This window comes from Homarus americanus, unplaced genomic scaffold, assembly GCF_018991925.1.
Source record: "Homarus americanus isolate GMGI-L3 unplaced genomic scaffold, GMGI_Hamer_2.0 scaffold27806, whole genome shotgun sequence".
Taxonomy (NCBI): Eukaryota; Metazoa; Arthropoda; class Malacostraca; order Decapoda; family Nephropidae; genus Homarus; species Homarus americanus.
The window spans coordinates 37,472-48,940 of record NW_024741490.1 but is presented as its reverse complement, the minus strand read 5'-3'; positions in this window follow the sequence as shown (position 1 = coordinate 48,940).

The window sequence follows — 11,469 nt, the reverse complement described above, 5'->3', positions numbered from 1 at the left end:
ATATAGGTGTAGAGTTCGTGACTTTCAGGGAGTATTCGGGCATATAAATATGGTGCTATTACTTCTACATGGCAAATGCCATAAGTACAGACAGTTTTTGGTTTGGTGGTGTTCTCATGAGGACCGTTTCGTTAGCATTGAATTCTTGGGAATACCCGCTCGTTCGGAGTCCCTTGAAGGGTGCTGCCTCTCGCGAGTGCGACATAACTCTTAAGATTAAGGGCAACAAATCATTCCTTTGACTTGATGGGGTCCGTTCGTCTATGTCCTAGCTTGAGAAATCTGTGTTAAATCTCTGTGTCCTGTCAGCATTTGACCAATCGCGTAAAAGAAACTTTCATAATCTATGAACATTGAAATTTGATTTCTGTAAGGAATTTTGAGTGTGCATTTTATCTACCGATGTGAGGGTGTATTTTGTAACATGTAACACCATTTATTATTATTATTATATGATATGAGGTATCTAACTCAAATCATTATTATTCTATGATGATGTACTTGACCCCATTTATTATTATATGATATTATGTATGTAACCCCATTTATTATTATATGATATGATGTATTTACCGCCATTCAGTATTATTATGACATGATGTACCTAACCCCAGGTGCTATTATTTTTGGTGCTATTTTGTAATATGTATCCCAATATATTTTTTATGAAGGTGTGTCACATTCTAGTTGTATGTTAACAGATTTCCATTTCTTGTACCTAATCCTGACCACCGGTAGGGAATTATTTTTCTAGTTTTATTGATATAATTTGTGCAATGTTTTGTATGAGGATTTATACTTTATATTAATGATTTAATATGTATGTCACTACTTACGTGTTTTCTGAACGTTACCGCATAATGATGAATCTTGGGGAAGGAGGAAGCTTTGTAATGGTCATGATAAGAGCTAACCTGAAAACCTTAAGGATTCATATTACGCTCAAACGTCCACAAAACCTTCCGAGTCCCCCAGTGGAAACGTCCCCCGTTTTCTCTGTTTCCCCCGCCTTTGTCTATGGGAGCAGACGCTGTATGCTGGGACCTGTTGCCATCCATTCCTTTGTAATCAATTTAATTCTGCTTTCGATAGCTGAGTCAGAGCATTGTTAGTGAAGATAATAGTAGAGAATGAAAAGGAGTTCATAGTCTCAATTTCAACGTCAGAGGGTACCGTAAATTAATTCATTGGAATAGGAGTAGCTGGACTCCCTGGCCTAGTTTGAGTGAGGGCGCCGCGGGCATTTTAACCGTTAGTAAGTGCCCGTCCCTTCATCCATACAGGTCCCTAACGCAGCCTAGGCCGTGTCTGTAGGGTGGATGTTGTATCCACTATGTCTGGGGACATGTCCGAGGTCCAGTAGGATCAGTTACCTTCGTGAGACCCGGCCGTCAGACACTTCAGACCACCTATAGCCCCCATAGCTGGCTCGTCTGGCCCTAACGCTCGGTCCACGAGGTGACCCTGGACCACCAAGCCACACACCACTACCAGCCCCCATCATTGGTGGATGAATGTCTACCTCAGTAGGGCTATATTTGTGTGGTGGAATTAACCCACTGGGATCTCCAGAGTTCGTCAGATAGTACTCCATGGTGGCTGGACCCCATGGCTGTTGCTTGAGTATCACTCCTGACGACTGAGTGTTGTAGTGGCAGTTGCCTAGTATTTATGGTGCTAAGTGACTATCATAGTTGTGTTATTGAGTATGTCCACCCCGTAGGGTTGGAAGGGTATTGAATATGTCCACCCAGTAATGGTGTGAGTATGTTGAGCCTGAGGGCCTAGTAATAGATTTCGTCTGTTAGTACAAACCAATTCTTTCTTCTAATTTCATATTCATGTTTAAATAAACTTTGTATTTGTATAATTGTGTATATTATTTACCTACAGTATTTACCGTTATTTCTTCCCTATTGCTTGATACTATCATTACACCTACCCACGAGCCTCCTATCGTCACGCTACCAATGGTGATATATAAGAGTAAAAGGAATTGTTACTGGCACACAGGCCCTCATGAAGGGTGGCAGTAGCAGCCCTCATAAATGGTGGCAGCTCAAGCCCTCATACTGCATATCCGACGTCTCCCTGCAGTAATCACATATCATACTCATGGTTTTTGTTGTTGTGGGGGGGGGGGTGCAGACTGTGTATAGATCTACACCTATTTAAATAGGTAAAGAGAGATAAAAAAGAAAAAGAACAGTACTTAGCTACTCTCTGTTGCCTATAGAGTTGTCGTCTGTGACTGCGTACACTGTATCTCCCTGTGAATGGTGTATTGTAGGCACAGTTTCAGTCCTTGAGAAAGCACACAAACAAAATAAAATTTCAAGTCTCTGTGGCATCTATGACACGAATAGGCTGGCAGTGGTCCTTATCAGCTTGCTTGCCAATATGTATTCACTTTTAGTTCTTTACAGCCTCTTCCGTGGTCACTGATAACACTATGAACTGATTTACCTAAAATCACAGTACTACACTCCCTGGTTGGCCTTTATCACAGCCGTGACCACAATTCCTTAAAAAAAAAACTGTCTTTTGGCAGCGAGTTTTTTTTTATTGGGCACTCCCCTACATCCTTGTGTAAGGTGAAGCGCAGAAGCGTTTACAGCGCCCAACAGGGAAGCATGCTAAGTTCAGAAGCGTTTACAGCGCCCAACAGGGAAGCATGCTAAGTTCATGCTTGCCTTTATGTCTCATGAGTTAAGGGCATAGAAGCAGCGAGTTTGTGGTTGTAGGCTGTTGGCCTCCCGACCTGGGCTGTACCTCCAACTCGGTGGAAATGGAGTTTTCAAAAATACAATCGCGTCTAGCATTAAAAATCCTACATCGATTTTCACTTTCACATCACTAAGACGATCTTGGTGATCTTATGTAATCACTGTCCATTTCCTGCCGCTCAACATCGAAGGCCCGAATGCCGAACACGCTTTGTTACAGAGACGCAACACGACCCGACCCGCCCGCTTAAGCAACTACACAGGAACAATGTAATCGTTTTTGGAGTCCCTGAGAGCCAGGCGGAGGGAACTGAGAGTAGAATAACACACGATAAGATGCAGTTTAAGAATATTTGTTTAAAGGTTCTGAAGATGCCATCAACCCCTCAGGATGTGAAGAGGCTGGGAAAAAAAGCAGAGGGATAATCCTCGCCCTCTCAGGATCACACTGATGAGTGAGGAGGAGAAATGGGAGGTTATTCGGCAGGCAAAAAACTTAGCAAGGAGCGAGGCATCTCGGAGTGCATTCATTCACCCAGATCGCACGGTAATGCAGAGGGAACAGCAGAAGAAGTTCCTGCAGGGCTTGAAGCAGAGAAGGGAAGAGTCGAGGAGGAACGGGGACGGGTGTACAAGGGTTATTTTCAGGGGGAGGGTAGTGGAAGCAAGTGTGCCGACACTGGGCCAGGGGGCAGCAGCGCACTCTCCACCCAACCCCCTCCCCCCACCCGAGAGGTGGCACCAGCTCCGAAATGCCAGACTGAGGTTAGGACAACACACAGGAGAGACCTTTCCACTCATGAGCGGAGTCCTTCAGGTGAGCTTCCTCTCCCCCACCCTATATATTATACTGGTCAACATAAAAAAAAATTCTCATGGTTCTGGATCAAAACAGTCTGATTCTAGTGTAATTGTATGTGCTGAACTCAATTATGACATTCGTATAGCTGTATCAGGCTCAGTTTTCCAGAACCAGCATATCTATATATTTAGTGTACCATGCTATTCATACAGTAATTTATATGCTCATTGGCTCCACTTATGCAATTATTTTGTCCTGATTTGTGCTTTTTTGTTTGTTTCAGTTTGCTGATTCATGATATTGCATATCTACACCTGCATGATTTGTAATTTCTCTGAAATTAACAAAACATGGAACGTCGCAAGTGTGTGAACGGTGCTGACAGTTTTTGCTACATATGTGGTGCCTTCACTCCTGGTAGCCTCAAGAAACCAATCACAAAAGCTGTTCGACTGAACTACAAAAGTTACTTCAAATGTCATTTGGGTGACCAAGACAAGAAATGGGCACCTCATGTAGCCTGTAAGTCTTGTGTTAACCACCTGAGCGAGTGGATGTGTGGTAAACGAAGTTCAGGAATGCCGTTTCCTGTACCAATGATATGGCGTGAACCTAAAGACCACAGTAGTGACTGCTATTTCTGTCTCACAAATATTAAGGGAATAAAAATCAAGACACGAGGCAAGGTACAGTACCCCAATATTGCTTCTGCAATCCGACCAGCACCGCACAGTGCTGAACTTCCAGTCCCAAATCCACCGACTGAACAAGAATTGAGTGATTCCGATTCTACCTCTACCTCAATGGAAAACGACTACCAGGATGACTCTGAAAATACCAGGCCTAAACTATTTACTCAAGAAGCGCTTCATGATCTCATCAGGGACCTAAACTTGTCAAAAGAAAAGGCTGAAGTTTTGGGATCCAGACTAAAGCAGCGTAACCTGCTAGAAGATGGAGTGCATATCACTACAGCGCATTACCGACATAGACAGCTGTCTGCATTTTTCAAGATGGCAAACAACCTTTGTTATTGCGAGGACGCAGTATCTCTCATGCAACAACTCTGCAAGTCTGAAACATACAAGACAGAGGATTGGAGGCTGTTTATAGACTCAGGAAAAGACTCTCTGAAAGCTGTTCTTTTACACAATGGCAATCGGCTTCCATCTGTCCCAATAGCACACGCAACAAAAATGACTGAGAGCTATGAAACAATGAAAATTCTGTTGGCCGCTATAGAGTATGAGAAACACCAGTGGAAGATATGTGGCGATCTCAAAGTCATCAGTTTACTACTGGGCCTTCAGAGTGGCTACACAAAGCACATGTGCTTTTTGTGCTTGTGGAACAGCAGAGCTGATGCAGAGCACTATGTGAGAAAGGATTGGCCGACAAGACCAAGAGATGCGCCTGGAAGGTTTAACTGTGCTCACAATCCGCTTGTAGATCCAGAAAAGATATTTTTGCCTCCACTGCATCTAAAGCTCGGTTTGGCTAAAAATTTCATCAAAGCTATGGATCAATTCGGTGCTGGGACTCTATACTTATCTCAGAAACTAGGTGGTGTGGTTTCCGAAGCCAAGTTGAAAGCAGGTGTCTTGAATGGACCACAAATTCGTATACTAGTTAATGATAGCGAATTCACCAAAACATTGAACCCACTGGAGAAAAAAGCATGGGAATCATTTGTCAATGTGTCAAAGAATTTTCTTGGAAACTATCGTGCTGACAACTACAAAGAAATCGTAACAACCATGCTTCAGAATTATCATGCATTGGGAGCAAGGATGTCCTAGAAATTTCATTTTTTCCACTCTCATATTGAATTTTTCCCAGGTAACCTTGGAGACGTTAGTGATGAACACGGCGAAAGATTTCATCAAGATATCGCCATAATGGAGAGCAGATATCAGGGACAATTCAGTCCTAACATGATGGGCGACTATTGCTGGACACTGCAACGAGAAGAGAGCAAGCTGTACAAGAGAAAGAGTAAAGTTCAGAAGCACTTTTAGAACTTCATATTTTGTCATTATAAAGGATTTGAACTTATGTTTTTTGGTAAAAAATTTTATGAGCTTATCTGTGATAGGTTTAAAATTGTATCTTGCATGACGCGATAATGTTACTATATTTACTATTTTTTTTATTCTTTAAGAAAGTAGGTCTGATGGTAGAATGAAACATCCAATTAATATTCATTAATATGAAATTAGTCATGAAAGCACAGTCACATGAGATAATCTCATCTTTTGCAGGACACGTGATGGAATATTAAATATTTGTACCTATTGATTTTTTTATAAAACCTGGTCTGATAGAACAAAACAAATATCAGATTCGAATTCAGCAATATGAAATTAGTTGTGTGAGCATGATCTCATATGTGAACCATTTTGGCTGTTGACCAGTGTTATCTACACAAGTGACACCCCTCCTCCCACTAGAATAGGTAACGAAGATATTATGCATGCGGATGACATCACTCAAGGAAAATTGCGAGCGTTACAGGTCGACAACACCAGGTGGGAATTAGAAAGGGTACATAATTACGAAAAACAATGGAAAATCCAAACCAGTCTCCCGAAATTCACAGTGATACCCTTATGCAGAAGGAAAACCCATCCATTAGTAACCAATAATGCCCAGATAGAATACAAAAGCAGAGGCACCCTCCTGGGCCTACATATATCGACAACAGGTTACTCCCATCATGTCCACACCAGGAAGGAAAAGGCAAGAAGAGAGCTGAGAAAACTATACCGCTTTAAAGCGCTTCCTGAGAAAATAAAACTCCGCCTGGTGACATCATTTATCATTCCGATATTAACTTACCCAGCAGTACCTCTTCATACTATGAGCACCACTCAAATATTAAAAATACAGGTGGTCCAAAATGAAGCCCTAAGATTCATCACAGGTGAAAGATACCCCTTCACCAGAACCACAGCCGAGATACATAGAGACCTGAGAATAAAACCCATCAACCAGCAGCTGCACACCCTGGCCAGCAGAGTCTGGCAAAAGATAAAACGATCAGAGCAAGAACTCCTTCAAAGACTCCCACCAGATAATAACAACCATACAGTTCATGGTTCCCAAAAAGTTACCAAATCTCAAAAGGTCCATCACCACCCCGATCGATACGGCCAGGCAATAGACAACCTCCCTAGACCAGTATCCGCCAGTAGGGTCGGCGGAATATGAAATAAGGCCACCAAAACACCCATATATGGGATAGGGTAAGATGTCTAGTGCCTGTACCGACAGACAAAAACTTAAAAAAAAAGAAAAAAAGCTCTTCTACCAGCCGGGAGGAGGCGAGCGCCGTGTAAACAATGACATTTCTAACCACACCCTGCAAAATACAGTGTACTTAGCAAATGCTGCAGCTTCTGAGAATGGTGGGGGTGGGGAGCGGGGTTACTACTAAGAGACTAAGAGCAGAGACGTTACCGAAAACAAATTCTGGCTTGAATGTCATGTACATTAATACTGACACGTTCCTTGATAAGAGAGAGGGGTTTGAGACACTACTAAAGGTACACCAACCAGATATTGTAGGAGTTGTAGAACTGTTGTTCAAGAACAGGAGAATCGACCCAGAGGAATGTGAGTTCAGTATTGCTGGATATGACTCATTTAGGAACCTTTCTCAAGAAACTTGCAAGAGGGGTGTTGTTATCTATGCTAGGCAAGATCTTAGAGCCAGCCAGGCGAGGGTACAGGTAGTGGATGTTTTTGAAGAGTCCAAGGGGTGTAAAATTAAATTAAATGGAGGGGACTTACTTATTGTCGGGTGTATCTACAGATCCCCAAACTGTGGCCCACTAAATCAAAGGAACTTAAGAGCCTTAATAGACAACGCAACGATGCTCAACCCAAGCCACCTCTTTATCAAGGGGACTTTAACTATGGCGACATCGACTGGAGAAACGAGTTCACCCCAAATGACTTGAATAACCCTGCTACCATTTTTGTAGAAACTCTAAGAGATAATTTTCTGTTCCAACATGTTAGAGACCCGACACATTACAGAGGGGAGCAAACACCCAAGCCACTAGACCTCATCATAACAAACGAGGAGGGTATGGTGGCCAAACTGGAACACCTTGCCCCAGTTGGCACCAGTCACCATATAGTGTTGTCATTCAGATTTAACTGTTACCTAGTTCAAGATACTGTAAGGCCAGGCCAAGGTGCAAATATTACAAGGGAAATTACAACGGGATGAGAGAAGAGATGAGGGGTATCCACTGGCCTGATTCATTAAGGCACAAGAATGCAGACACTAAGCTGAATATCATAACTGGTAAAGTGACCCATTTGATCGATAAATATATACCCAAGACCAAACCCAGTGCCTCTACGAATACGAGGGGATCCCTACACATGAACCATGCGGCGGTCGACAAAGTTAAGAGGAAAACCCAGAAATTCAAGACGTGGGTTGGGTCAAACGATGAGCAGGACAGGAGGATGTATGCAAGAGCCAGAAACCAAGCAAAGATAGAGTGTAGGAGGGCTGAAAAGGAGTTCCAGAGGCTGGTTGCAAGCGAGGTCAAGTCAAACCCAAAGGCGTTTTACCGCTATGCAAAGTCGAAATTGAAAATGCGAGTAGGAGTATCAGACCTGAGACTTGAAGATGGTAGTTACGCAGATTCTGACCAGGATAAAGCTGAGGCATTGAACAGCTTCTTTTCCTTGGTGTTCACAAATGTAATGGGGGGATTTAGGTAGAAAGTATTGATAGAATATTTATTGTAGTAGGATGTAAAGTGGTGAAGTTTAGCAGTGCAGCAGGTTAGTTATTTAACTGTAAATACGTTCTTAGGGAAAATCTTTCTAAACACCAATTCTAAGTACAGCTGTGTTGGTCACACTATATATATATATATATATATATATATATATATATATATATATATATATATATATATATATATATATATATATATATATATATATATATATATATATATATATATATATATATATATATATATATATTAGTTCTGAAGTTCTGGAATGTGGCAGGGCTCAAGTAAACACTTTGTTAGTTTTTCTTAATTGAAGAAAATATAGTTCCACAGGTCCTTAGTTCAGTTGAGAGTATATTAATACCTTCTCGACTAGGGGAAATGTCTTAGTATATATACACAGGAGAACACCTAAGTGAGGTGTTATCTGGGTAACAAAAATATGAGTCTGATCTCTCTGACCAAGAGAGAGATGGAGAAGCAGGCCTCGAGATTGTGAAAAAGGAATCACGCCAGATATCCTGTTGTGCTAACACGCGCTGACCTCAGCCTGCCCTCGCTCGCTCCCCGAAAGAACTACAACCTAAGCCATGCATAACGTCAAAAGCTGAGGCACAGTTGAATAACTTGGTGAATAATTTGGCATTATACATTTGGGTAAATGTTTATATAATACAAATGGTGCTGATACACAGCTATTTATTATTCACTCAATGACACAGACACATTAATAGAACATTATATCGAAGTTACTAGAACAATATATTTACGTTACTAAACACTGACTCTCGGACACAAACATGAAAAGGATACACTTCCCACCGTAAGTAACTCACCCTATGGATAGCTCTGACAATGACTCATGTGTGACCTGAGGGAGGTCAGCAGGTGCTGTTGAAGGGAGTGCTGGACTATGTCTCCTGTGGAAGACCCTGCTAGCTGGAGACGCGGTGCATGGGAGGGAAGTCTCCCTCTGGGGAGGAGCTGTCGGCTCCCTCCCTATTACAATGATGCTCCGAATGCTGACTGACCCTGAATGTGAAAGTAATGCCTGTATAATGAGCTGCAGAGCCTTTACGTTGAAGGAGAGCCGGCAGACGACCTCTCCCAATTAACACTAAACTGGTTAGATCTGGACGGCTGTGTTTGTCCAGGTGCGTGGTCATGTTGCCGTTCGGTAATGCTCCCTAATTATGACCACCCGGGTGGATCTTGTCAGGTGTACTGGCTTGAGGGATTGCTTCTTGAGTCACACGGTGGTCATGTCGCAGGGTTTAGCTAATAGCGTGGCAGTGAGAACTCTGGGTCAATGTGACTGACCTCTCCTAGGTCAGGTCTGGACAGCTATGTTTGCCCAGGTGTGGTTTCTTGAGTAACACGGTCATATCACAGGGTTAACTCAAGTACTTTGGCCATCAGCTCTCCTGCGTCAGGTCTTACTCCCACTGTAGGGTGTGTCAACCTACATGGGTTACCACGTGGGCATCTACTTACTGTTATATAAGCTGTTCTTCTCTGGGCTATAAGCTATGGTCTGATAAACAATCATTACACAAGAGAGGATGCGATAAACCTTCCTACGTCTGAGGACAGACAGTTCGACACAGCACTGACCCACATTGTGTTCACAGAAGAGGGTATTAGAAATAAACTGTCAAAGCTAAATGTCCATAAGAGTCCCGGCCCTGACATGGTGCATCTCAGAGTGCTAAGAAAGTTGTGCAACGAGCTTGCTGAGCCCCTGAAGATCCTGTTTTGTAAATGCCTGGATGAACAAAAGGTCCCCAGTGATTGGAAAGTGGCTTATGTGAGTCCTATCTTCAAGAAGGGCGATCATCACTCCACGAACAACTATAGCTCGGTGAGCCTGACCAGCATAATATGTAAAGTACTTGAGAGCATTATCGGAGATGCCGCGATGGAACATCTACTACGAAACAACCTTGTAAAGGATTGCCAACATGGTTTTATGTCGGGGCGCTCCTGCTTAACACAATTGCTCAAGGTATTGGATATTTGGATCCATATTCTGGAACGGGGTGGTATTATAGACAATATATATCTAGATTTTGACAAGGCTTTCGACAGTGTTCCCCACGAAAGGCTGAAAATCAAACTGGAAGGGTACGGAATTCGGGGAAATGTCCTAGCGTGGATAGAAAACTTTCTACATGACCGCAAGCAGTGTGTGGTGATTTATGGCACGAAATCATCATCTGTACCTGTCACAAGCGGAGTACCACAGGGAAGTGTATTGGGCCCGCTGTTGTTTATTTGTTCATAAATGACATGCCTGACGTTGTACACTCCTCCATACAAATGTTTGCCAATGACGCCAAGTTATTTCGGGAAATCAAGAACCATGCGGACTATGAAGAGCTGTAGAAGGACCTCTGTGAGCTCCAAGAATGGTCGAAGAAATGGCTGCTGAGCTTCAATGTCAAGAAGTGTAAGAGGATGCACCTGGGGCGTACCAACGGTAAGGAGGCGTATCATATTGTAGTGGACGTCTCCCCTACAAACTGCGTATCGCATTCCAATGTGCCGCCTTCCCTAGCAACCAACCAGATGTTACCGTATCTTAGCAACGAAACTATTCACCGGCGACTTCTCGGGTTTTCCCAACATGACTCATAGCGGCTGCTGCGGGGTATATAAGCTCTGTCTCTCCATTGAGATTCATTCTGACCATTCTTCTTGAACAAGCAACACCTCCTCCTCCGCCGCTGCCTGGCAGCCCTCGCATCTCCTCGCCTGCCTGGCGGTCCTCGCTCCCGCCAGCGAGCATGGCGACCCACCAGCTGTCCTTCTCTGAGCTTCCTCACCAACCAACTCTCATTCTGCCCATCTTCCTGAACAAGCAACACCTCCAGCACCAGACTGTCTATAATATAACTTATATTATACAAGAAAACCACATTAGAGTTTCCTTCCATCCTGAGTGCTAGACAACATTAATATCTCGATACCCCTACAATATGTCCCAACGGGATGAAGAAACTGCAATAGTTGAGACTGAATGTGAGAAGGACCTAGGTGTGTTTGTTGACAATGAACTTAAGTTCTCGGGCCATTGCGAGAAGAAGGTAAATCGGGCAAATAAATTATTGGGTCTAAAAGAAGGTCGTTCAGATATCTAGACGGTCCGTCCCTCGTAACGATCTTCAAGAGTGAAGTG